Source organism: Rhinoraja longicauda, chromosome 1, assembly GCF_053455715.1.
Source record: "Rhinoraja longicauda isolate Sanriku21f chromosome 1, sRhiLon1.1, whole genome shotgun sequence".
Classification (NCBI taxonomy): Eukaryota; Metazoa; Chordata; class Chondrichthyes; order Rajiformes; family Arhynchobatidae; genus Rhinoraja; species Rhinoraja longicauda.
In genome coordinates this window covers 2,342,679-2,353,100 of record NC_135953.1, presented here as the reverse complement: position 1 = coordinate 2,353,100, position 10,422 = coordinate 2,342,679, and the positions used below count along the sequence as shown (strand labels likewise).

Below are 10,422 nucleotides of genomic sequence, written 5' to 3'. Positions count from 1 at the left end.
GGTCAGCTCGAGTTCATCTCACAGGGGCATTGTGACATCACAATCCGCACCGCAGCGCCCCCCTTCTGTCAAAACTTCGATAAATCAGGGGGGGCAGCACTTTTAAACCTCTGTAACTTAAAAAATATGCGTCCGAATTAAATAAAAATATCATTTTCCAGCAGCGAACCGCATGCTGATTAAGGCGGTACAAAAATCGTGGCGCTACGGTTCACCGTTTTGCCGGAATTGCCGTATTCAGCCGACATCAGTGGAATATATATATATATATTCAAGATCTGAGTTTTAATAGTATATAGATAGATAGATAGATAGATATTATCGGGACATTCATAGTCACGTGTGTGACCAAAATTATGAAAAATTGTGGAATACATCTCTTCTAATTCTGAAAGCATTACAGGTATATTGTTTTGTATTGTATAAATGGCTTATATATGTCAAAGTTTATTAAGTGAAATTTTTATATGTTACTAGACTGAGGTGGACCCGTTGGGCCAAATCTCTCCTGCGGGCCTCGGCTGGATGGGCGAGGGGGAACAGGGAAGGGGAGAGGGAGCCACTCACCTCGGCCCCGTGCCCCCTGCGATGGAGCTTGAGCGAACTGTGGACCCAAAGCCTCTCCTGAATTGGTCTAGCACCCTCCCCTCCTCCACTCTCCCCCCACTGACACACTCACCCACTTCATCCCCCCTCAACCTCCCTTATACCCCCCTCCCCCCACACCCACTACACCATCTTCCCCCTCCCCCGCACCCTCTCACCCACTCCATCTCCACAACCCCCCCTTAAAACTCCCCAAAACCTATCTTGCATTGGTCTAGCACCCTCCCCTCCCCCACTCCCTCTCCACTCCCCCCAGTCCCCCCCTCCCCTACCCGCCACTCCACCCACTGCCCTCCCCCTAGCCCCACTGCCCTCCTCCCCATCCACACTCACCCACCCACTCCCACCCAAATTCCCCCACCTAATCCACTCCCCTCTCCCCTACTCCCACCCCACCTCGTAACCCACCTCCGATCACACGATCTCACCGCTCCCACTCTACCTGTCCATCCTTCTATACCTCCGTCGTTCCAATCCCACAGCTACTGCCGGTCTCTGACCCCTCTCTTGGCCTTACCTCTCACGCGAGTAGTGTCTGTGGCTCCGATCACACGATCTCACCGCCCACACTCTGCCAGAAATAACATTGGAAGGTGAGTGAACTGAACACCAGAGACAGCACTGAATAAGTGTAACGCAGACCAATAGACAGCAAAACGCACAGTGACTGATTACCAGCTCCTTCCTTCAGTGTCCCGGACAGGTGAGTGGCTGCTTCAGGTTGTCAGTGTGACCAGTGCCCAGGTTGTGCCTTGGTTTTATTGAGCTTCAGTGCTTTCAGTTTCACCCCATCCACATCCTTGGCTTTTCACAGAAACCATGTGACTGCGGGTTTCAGATTTCCGTAACAAGGAGAGGCTGGGTATTTTATTCATGGATCATTGGAGGCTGAAGCGTGACTTTACAGAAGTTAATAAAACCATGAGTGGCAAAGATAAGGTGGATGTTCACTGTCTTTGGATGGATGCACCCATTCCAAAGTCTCCATATCCTTCCTTTAATGGGACGATGAGAACTGCTCGCGATACTCCAAATATAGCCTGGCCAAAGTCCTCTAAAACTGCATTATAACTTGCTGACTCTTACACACTGTTTGTAATCAATCCATTATGAAGTATTGGGTGAACCATAAAACATTTATTAAACCCATGCCGAGTGAGCATCACACCTGCGCGTTCCTCACTTCAGCTCACAGACTAACAACAAACTAAACAAACAACAAGCTAACTATGTCAGTGACTCCAGTCCTACCTAAATCCTGGACTGGATTACAAAGTGGAATGTGTACCAAGCATAGGATATGTGGCGAAGGTTATATAGACAGAGATAAATATGATTGATCTACACACACAATACCCCAACCTATTAGTGCAGGCACACCATAGAATGAGGATAAATATGTCATTTATTCACAAAATGCTGGAGTAACTCAGCAGGTCAGGCAGCATCTCAGGAGAGAAGGAATGGGTGACGTTTCGGGTCGATACCCTTCTTCAGACTGATCAAGCACACCTGCGCGTTCCTCGCTTCAGCTCACAGACTAACAACAAACCAAACAAACAACAAGCTATGTCAGTGACTCCAGTCCTACCGACCCGAAACGTCATCCATTCCTTCTCTCCTCAGATGCTGCCTGACCTGCTGAGTTACTCCAGCATTTTGTGAATAAATACCTTCGATTTGTACCAGCATCTGCAGTTATTTTCTTATAAAGATGTCATTGATACGAGTTGTTGCAGGATGGTCATGCCAAGGATGCAGGCAGAGAGTACCAGGAATGGGAGTAGGCAGCGCAGGTCCCCTGTAAACACCCCCTCGACAACAGGTATGGCCTTTGGATACTGTTGGTGGAGATCACCAGTCAGGGCAGTGCAGCAGCAGCAGTCAGGTCTGTGGTGTTCAGCCTGGCTCTGACACACCGTGGGGAAGGATGAAGGGATGAGGTCCTGCAGAATGAATACAGGGAGTTTGGCAAAAGGTTAAAAAGCAGGAGCACAAAGATAGTGGTGGTGGCTCGTGGTAGCCACCAATAGCATGGTTGTGCAGTCTTTAGACTTGCACAAAAACCTATGGACGGGAGAGATGAAGGTGGAGAGGTTGTTACACACGAGCAACCCCACTCTCGGCCGCAGGAGGTGGATTCCAGTGGCATGGTTAGACGTTACGGCTGGAAACTCTCTTGGCTGCACTGGATGGCCATGTCTTCTTCGTGCTTTGACATGCCCTTTGCGCTCCACAGTGCGTTGCTGAGCCGCCCTCTCGGCTGTTGAACCCTCCAGTGGATTTCCTCCACCCAATCTGCCAGCACAGACCTTGCATGCTGGGCTGAGCAAGTCCATGAACTCACTGAGGGTCTGAGACCCGTCAGTTACCCTCGCGTGGTTTAGCACGTCAGCTGAAGCAGTTTTCCAGGGTGTGGCCATTGCCGCATGCTAACAGCTTCTTGGAGCCACAGGTGAGAGCTGGATGCCAGATGGGGACCAAAGGTGGACAAACTACCCTCAAAGCACCACGACATGACCCCCATCAGAGTTGCTACCTCTCCCTGAGCACTCCCACAGAGAGAGTAATCTCCGCATTGCTCCCAATGCCACATGCTGGTGAAGGTAGCAAGGGGAAGTTAAGGGCCTGTCCCACTTAGGCGATTTTAAGGCGACTGCTGGCGACTAGGCTGTCGCCGACAGTTCGCGGGCATGATCGTGAGGAGTCTTCCAAAAATAGTGGTGGATCTCGGCGTGTCGCTGAGAAATTATCCGGTTTGAAATTTCTCAGCGACAGCTGGCTTGTCGGCCAGTATCATTGCTTATTGTGGGCACTGTCACATGCTGTCCCCAGGTTTGCAAGGTTGCCGCCTGTACTTTATCATGATATCTCATTTAGAGTTTTTGAATAAAGTTGATTTTTAAAAAGACAGGTGTCGGCATTTATTGAATTTCTAAGTACTTTCTCATGACATCTCATTCAAAGATTATAGTCGCATTTGTTTTGACCATTAAAACCAAACCCTGACACACACGCTGCGCTATGAGACACTTTTCATTCATTTATTTAGATCAATGAGGCAAGCACATCCACAGGCATTTCACTATGTTTATTAAAGGCCAAAGCTCACACGTAGACAGACACTACTAACACAAAGATAAACTGAGTTTTACTGCTATGCTGTTTGTAGGGGGTATGGCACACCTGACCATAAGGACAGCAAGGTCCGGCCAGACCATTTCACACGTCACTGTACTTTGTGCTTGCCTCATTGATCTAAATAATGAATGAAAAGTGTTTTCATAGCGCAGTGTGTGTCAGTGTTTGATTTTAATGGTCAAAACGAATGCGACTAGAATCTTTGAATGAGATGTCATGATAAGGTACTTAGAAATTCAATAAATTCCGACACCTATTTTTTTTTAAATCACCTAAATCAACTTTATTCAAAAACACTATATTACTTTGAAAGATGGAAAACTGCATGCATCGCAGACTCCGCCCACAATCCACACCTGGTTGTTGCAGCTGCTTTTCAGTGGACAGGTTTAGACCACAGGTGTGATGCTCAGAGGCGCCCTTAACGTGTGAAATGGTCTGGCCGGACCTTGCTGTCCTTATGGTCAGGTGTGCCAAACCCTCTACAAACAGCATAGCAGTAAAACTCAGTTTATCTTTGTGTTAGTAGTGTCTGTGATGTATATATAATATAAATGCCAGTGCCCCCTGGAGGCCAAAAGCAGAAGCTGGCAAATGTGTTTTTGCCTTGTGACTGAGGTCAGGTGTTTTTCTAGAAGTTTCCTGGGGCGGGGGTTTATTAAAATCTTCTTACAAGATGTCGGGCGTATATTCATTGTGCTAGTCACAACAGCGGACATTACATGGTGTCAGAAGAAAAAAGAAACGAAAAAAAAGAATGTCTGGACTCAAGCCACCGGGACCACTCTCCATGCAAGGGAACTTGGCCGAGAATTATAAGGACTGGATAAGGGCATTCCAACTGTACAAGACGGCAACAGAACTGACGAGTAAGCCAGATAAGATTCGGTGTGCAACATTCCTACACATAGCAGGGCCGGCCTCTCAGCAGATTTATGAGACCTTTCAGTTTGCCCAGGAGGAATGTGACAAAATACAACAGTTGAAGAATAAGTTTCAGACATACTGTGGACCAAGGAAGAACTTAACTGTCTCAAGATACATCTTTCATACACGTAATCAGCGGCGAGGGGAGACCTTCTCCAGCTACCTGACTGCAGTGAAGTCTTTAGCTAATGATTGCGAGTTTGGCATTATCCATGACTCATTGCTGCGAGACAGAATCGTCTGTGGCATCACCAGCGAGCAGCTCCGGGAGAAACTACTACAATGCTGTGGCATCACCAGCCAGCAGCTCTGGGAGAAACTACTACAATGCTGTGGCATCACCAGCCAGCCGCTCCGGGAGAAACTACTACAATGCTGTGGCATCACCAGCCAGCCGCTCCGGGAGAAACTACTACAAGACAATAGGTGCAGGAGGAGGCCATTCGGCCCTTCGAGCCAGCACCGCCATTCAATGTGATCATGGCTGATCATTCTCAATCAGTACCCCGTTCCTGCCTTCTCGCCATACCCCCTGACTCCGCTATCCTCAAGAGCTCTATCTAGCTAACAATGCGATGATTTAACACTGAAAAAATGCAGTGACATGTGCTTGATTGCCGAGGCATCAGCCGAACACATGAAGCAGATTGCCCCGACCGCCATCGACACTGAAGAGATTGTTGATTACGTGTAGCGGGACAGCGCCGGTCGGCCATGGGGCCGAGGCAAGGATTTGCGACCCAGACAACCATAGACAGGAATCCGTGATTCTGGTAAGGATACCGACTGTCGGTCATGCACCAGTGAGCATAAAAGCAACTACTGCCCCGCTCAGTACATGCGATGTCACACCTGCGGAGAGATTGGACATCTTTCCAGATCCCCCGACTGCCCGGTAAATGGAGCGCCCAGCAGCCACCCACGGCCCCGACAACATGACCGGCTAATCAGACAGAAGGCCGGGGACTGGAGCCGTGACGTCCGCGACGTTGAGTTCCAGATCAACACTTCTCCGCTGCCTGAGCCTGTGGACGACGACGTTGATGTATTTTACATTGACGCCGTGATTGACGATGTGATTGAGTCGACGCGTGAATGGGGACAGATGTGCAGCATCAACAATGTGAACATTGATTTCAAACTTGACTCTGGAGCTCAAGTTGACATTCTGCCAGAGCACTTGTTCAGAAAGACTGGTCTTGCCTTACTGAACACGAACGTAACACTGAGATCATACTCTGGACATACAATGAAGCCTGTGGAACAGGCAAAGGGGAACGTCAAAGTAGGTAAGAAAGAATATAGGGTTGTCTTTCAAATAGTGAGGGGGAATGTGAAACCCATATTTGGGAAGCTAACGTGTGAAAAGTTAGGGCTTCTTATACGAAAGGAGGCAGTTGATGGCGTGAGTGCAAGCCCACTATACACTGCGAAGATCATTGAGGAAAACCGTGAGCTTTTCCAAGGGCTGGGAAGGCTAAAAAGACATGAGTACAACATAGCGCTCCAAGAGAACGTGCAACCTAAGCAAAACCCACCCCGCACTATCCCTATAAGATCAGGGATAAGGTCAAAGACGAATTAGAGCGCATGGAAAACTTGGGAGTCATAACCCCTGTGCACGAACCGACAGATTGGGTGAATTCAATGACTGTTGTTAGCAAGCCTAATGGCGAAGTCCGCATATACCTTGACCCACGTGACCTCAATGCGGCCATTCATAGGGAGCATTTCCCGATGCCGACGTTCGAGAACATTGCAGCCCACATGCCGAAGGCAGAATGGTTCTCGAAATTTGACGCTCCAAGTGGGTCCTGGTAGTTCCCACTGAGTGATGATAGCTCACGTCTGACCACATTTAATACTCCTTTCGGGAAATACCGATACCTCGTCCTTCCATTTGGAATCTCATCCGCAAGTGAGGTTTGGCAGCGGGCGATGCAGGAAGAGTTCGGCGATTTAGAAGGGGTGGAGATAGTCGTTGACGACATTCTCGTTTGGGGTGTGAATGCAGAACAACATGACGCAAGGGTGAAAGCCCTACTCCAACGGGTGAAAGAATCCGGCCTAAAGCTCAATCCCAGAAAGTCGTTAATGCGCTCAAACGAGATTGAATATGTGGGACACGTCATCTCGCAAGCAGGCGTGTCAATAGACAATAGGTGCAGGAGGAGGCCATTCGGCCCTTCGCGCCAGCACCGCCATTCAATGTGATCATGGCTGATCATTTTCAATCAGTACCCTGTTCCTGCTTTCTCCCCATACCCCCTGACTCCGCTATCCTTAAGAGCTCTATCTAGCTCTCTCTTGAATGTATTCAGAGAATTGGCCTCCACTGCCCTCTGAGGCAGAGAATTCCACAGATTCACAACTCTCTGACTAAAAAAGTTTTTCCTCATCTCTGTTCTAAATGGCCTACCCCTTATTCTTAAACTGTGGCCCCTGGTTCTGGACTCCCCCAACATTGGGAACGTGTTTCCTGCCACTAACATGTCCATTCCGAGAATTAACCTAGTAAACCTACGCTGCACACCCTCAATAGCAAGAATATCCTTCCTCAGATTTGGAGACCAAAACTGCACACAGTACTCCAGGTGCGGTCTCACTAGGGCCCTGTACAACTGCAGAAGGACCTCTTTGCTCCTATACTCAACTCCTCTTGTTATGAAGGCCAACATTCCATTGGCTTTCTTCACTGCCTGCTGTACCTGCATGCTTCCTTTCAGTGACTGATGCACTAAGACACCCAGATCACGTTGTACGTTCCCTTTTCCTAACTTGACACCATTCAAATAATAATCTGCCTTCCTATTCTTACCACCAAAGTGGATAACATCACACTTATCCACATTAAACTGCATCTGCCATGCATCCGCCCACTCACACAACCTGTCCAAGTCACCCTACAACCTCATAGCATCTTCCTCACAGTTCACACTGCCACCTAGCTTTGTATCATTGGCAAATTTGCTAATGGTACTTTTAATCCCTTCATCCAAGTCATTTATTTATATTGTAAATAGCTGCGGTCTCAACACCGAGCCTTGCGGTACCCCACTAGTCACTGCCTGCCATTCTGAAAGGGACCCATTTATCCCCACCCTTTGCTTTCTGTCTGTCAACCAACTTTCTATCCATGTCAGTACCCTACCTCCAATACCATGTGCTCTAATTTTGCCCACCAATCTCCTATGTGGGACCTTGTCGAAGGCTTTCTGAAAGTCGAGGTACACCACATCCACCGGCTCTCCCCTGTAAATTTTCCTAGTTACATCCTCAAAAAATTCCAGTAGATTAGTCAAGCACGATTTCCCCTTCGTAAATCCATGCTGACTCAGAACTATCCTGTTACTGCGATCCAAATGCTCCGCAATTTCGTCTTTTATAATTGACTCCAGCATCTTCCCCACCACTGATGTCAGACTAACTGGTCTATAATTTCCCATTTTCTCTCTCCCTCCTTTCTTGAAAAGTGGGATAACATTAGCTACCCTCCAATCCACAGGAACTGACCCGGAATCTATAGAACATTGGAAAATAATCACTAATGCGTCCACAATTTTTAGAGCCACCTCCTTAAGCACCCTGGGATGCAGACCATCAGGCCTTGGGGATTTATCAGCCTTCAGTCCCATCAGTCTACCCAAAACCTTTTCCTGCCTAATGTGGATTTCCTCCAGTTCCTCTGTCACCCTAGGATCTCTGGCCACTAGAACATCTGGGAGATTGTTTGTATCCTCCTCTGTGAAGACAGATCCAAAGTACCGGTTCAACTCGTCTGCCATTTCCTTGTTCCCCATAATAAATTCCCCTGCTTCTGTCTTCAAGGGACCCACATTTGCCTTGACTATTTTTTTCCTCTTCACATACCTAAAAAAGCTTTTACTATCCTCCTTTATATTATTGGCTAGTTTACCCTCGTACCTCATCTTTTCTCCCCGTATTGCCTTTTTAGTTATCTTCTGTTGCTCTTTAAAAGAGTCCCAATCCTCTGGCTTCCCACTCTTCTTTGCTATGTTATACTTCTTCCCTTTTATTTTTATGTTGACCTTGACTTCCCTTGTCAGCCACGGGTGCCTCTTACTCCCCTTAGAATCTTTCCCCCTCTTTGGGATAAATTGATCCTGCAACTTCTGCATTATTCCCAGGAATACCTGCCATTGCTGTTCCACAGTCTTCCCTGCTAGGGCCTCCTTCCAGTCAATTTTGGCCAACTCCTGCCTCATGCCTCTGTAATCCCCTTTGCTATACTGTAATAGTGACACCTCCGATTTTCCCTTCTCCCTCTCAATTTGTAGAGTAAAACTTATCATATTGTGGTCACTGCCTCCTAATGGCTCCTTTACCTCGAGTCCCCTTATCAGGTCAGGTTCATTACATAACACTAAATCCAGAATTGCCTTCTCCCTGGTAGGCTCCAGTACACGCTGTTCTAAGAATCCATCTCGGAGGCACTCCACAAACTCTCCTTCCTGGGGTCCATTACCAACCTGATTTTCCCAGTCTACCTGCATGTTGAAATCTCCCATGACCACCGTAGCACTACATTTGTGACATGCCAATTTTAGCTCCTGATTCAACTTGCACCCTATGTCGAGGCTACTGTTTGGGGGCCTGTAGATGACTCCCATTAGGGTACTTTTACCCTTACAATTCCTCATCTCTATCCATACTGATTCTACATCTCCTGATTCTATGTCACTCCTTGCAAGGGAGTGAATATCATTCTTTACCAACAGAGCGACCCCACCCCCTCTCCCCACCTGTCTGTTTTTTCTGTACGTTGTGTACCCCTGAATATTCAGCTCCCAGCCCTGATCCTCTTGTAGCCATGTCTCAGTGATTCCCACAACATCATACTTGCCAATGTCTAACTGAGCCTCAACCTCATCCACTTTATTTCTTATACTTTGCGCATTTAAATACAACACTTTAACTTTGGTATTTAGCTCCCCTCTCACACCGGTCACAATTGGCCCTGACCTTACTCTCATATCCCTTCTAGAACTTCCCTTCCCATTCATACGAGAGTCATTTACAGTTTCTCCTGTATTCGCTTCCCCTTTAACTCCATCTCCATATTCCCAATTTGTCAACCCCTCCCCCCCACTACTTAGTTTAAAGCCACACTTGTAGCACTAGCAAACCTACCTGCCAGAATGTTGGTCCCCCTGCTGTTAAGGTGTAACCCGTCCATTTTGTACAGGTCACCCCTACCCCAGAAGAGATCCCAGTGGTCCAGAAATCTAAGTCCCTGCTCCCTGCACCAGCCCCTCAGCCATACATTCATATCCCCGATCTCTCTGTTCCTGCCCTCACCAGCACGAGGTACAGGCAGCAGTCCAGAGATAACCACCCTCGACGTCCTACTTCTCAGTCTTCTTCCTAACTCTCTAAACTCACGCTGCAGTATCTCCTTCCTCTTCCTCCCGACGTCGTTTGTGCCCACATGCACAACTACTTCCGGTTGATCACCTTCCCTCGCTAGGATGTTCTGAAGCCGCTCCGTGATGTCTTGAACCCTGGCACCAGGGAGGCAACAAACCATCCTCAACTCCCGCCTGTCGCCACAGAATCTACTGTCCGTACCTCGGACAATGGAGTCACCGACTACTATGGCTCTTCCTGACTTCGGTCTCCCCGGTCGTTTCCTTGCCTGGGATAGAACCGCCAACACGTCCGCCGCTCGGACTGGAAGCGTCTTCTGCCCCAACAGTTCCCAATAGGGTGTACCTGTTTGCAATAGGC

At 48.1% G+C, this 10,422-nt stretch overlaps 1 long non-coding RNA gene across 1 annotated transcript in view; it reads right to left on the bottom strand.

Annotated features, from left to right (window-relative positions):
* LOC144595542 (uncharacterized) overlaps nucleotides 1-1,397 on the bottom strand; it is a 5,940-nt gene extending 4,543 nt beyond the window's left edge. Inside the window, exons 1-2 of the long non-coding RNA XR_013547510.1 lie at nucleotides 1,269-1,397; nucleotides 1,124-1,177 (exon numbers count right to left, since the gene is read on the bottom strand). This is a non-coding gene — a long non-coding RNA (uncharacterized LOC144595542). The remainder of the gene's footprint in view (nucleotides 1-1,123; nucleotides 1,178-1,268) is intronic.
* Between the last annotated feature and the right edge of the window lie 9,025 nt (nucleotides 1,398-10,422).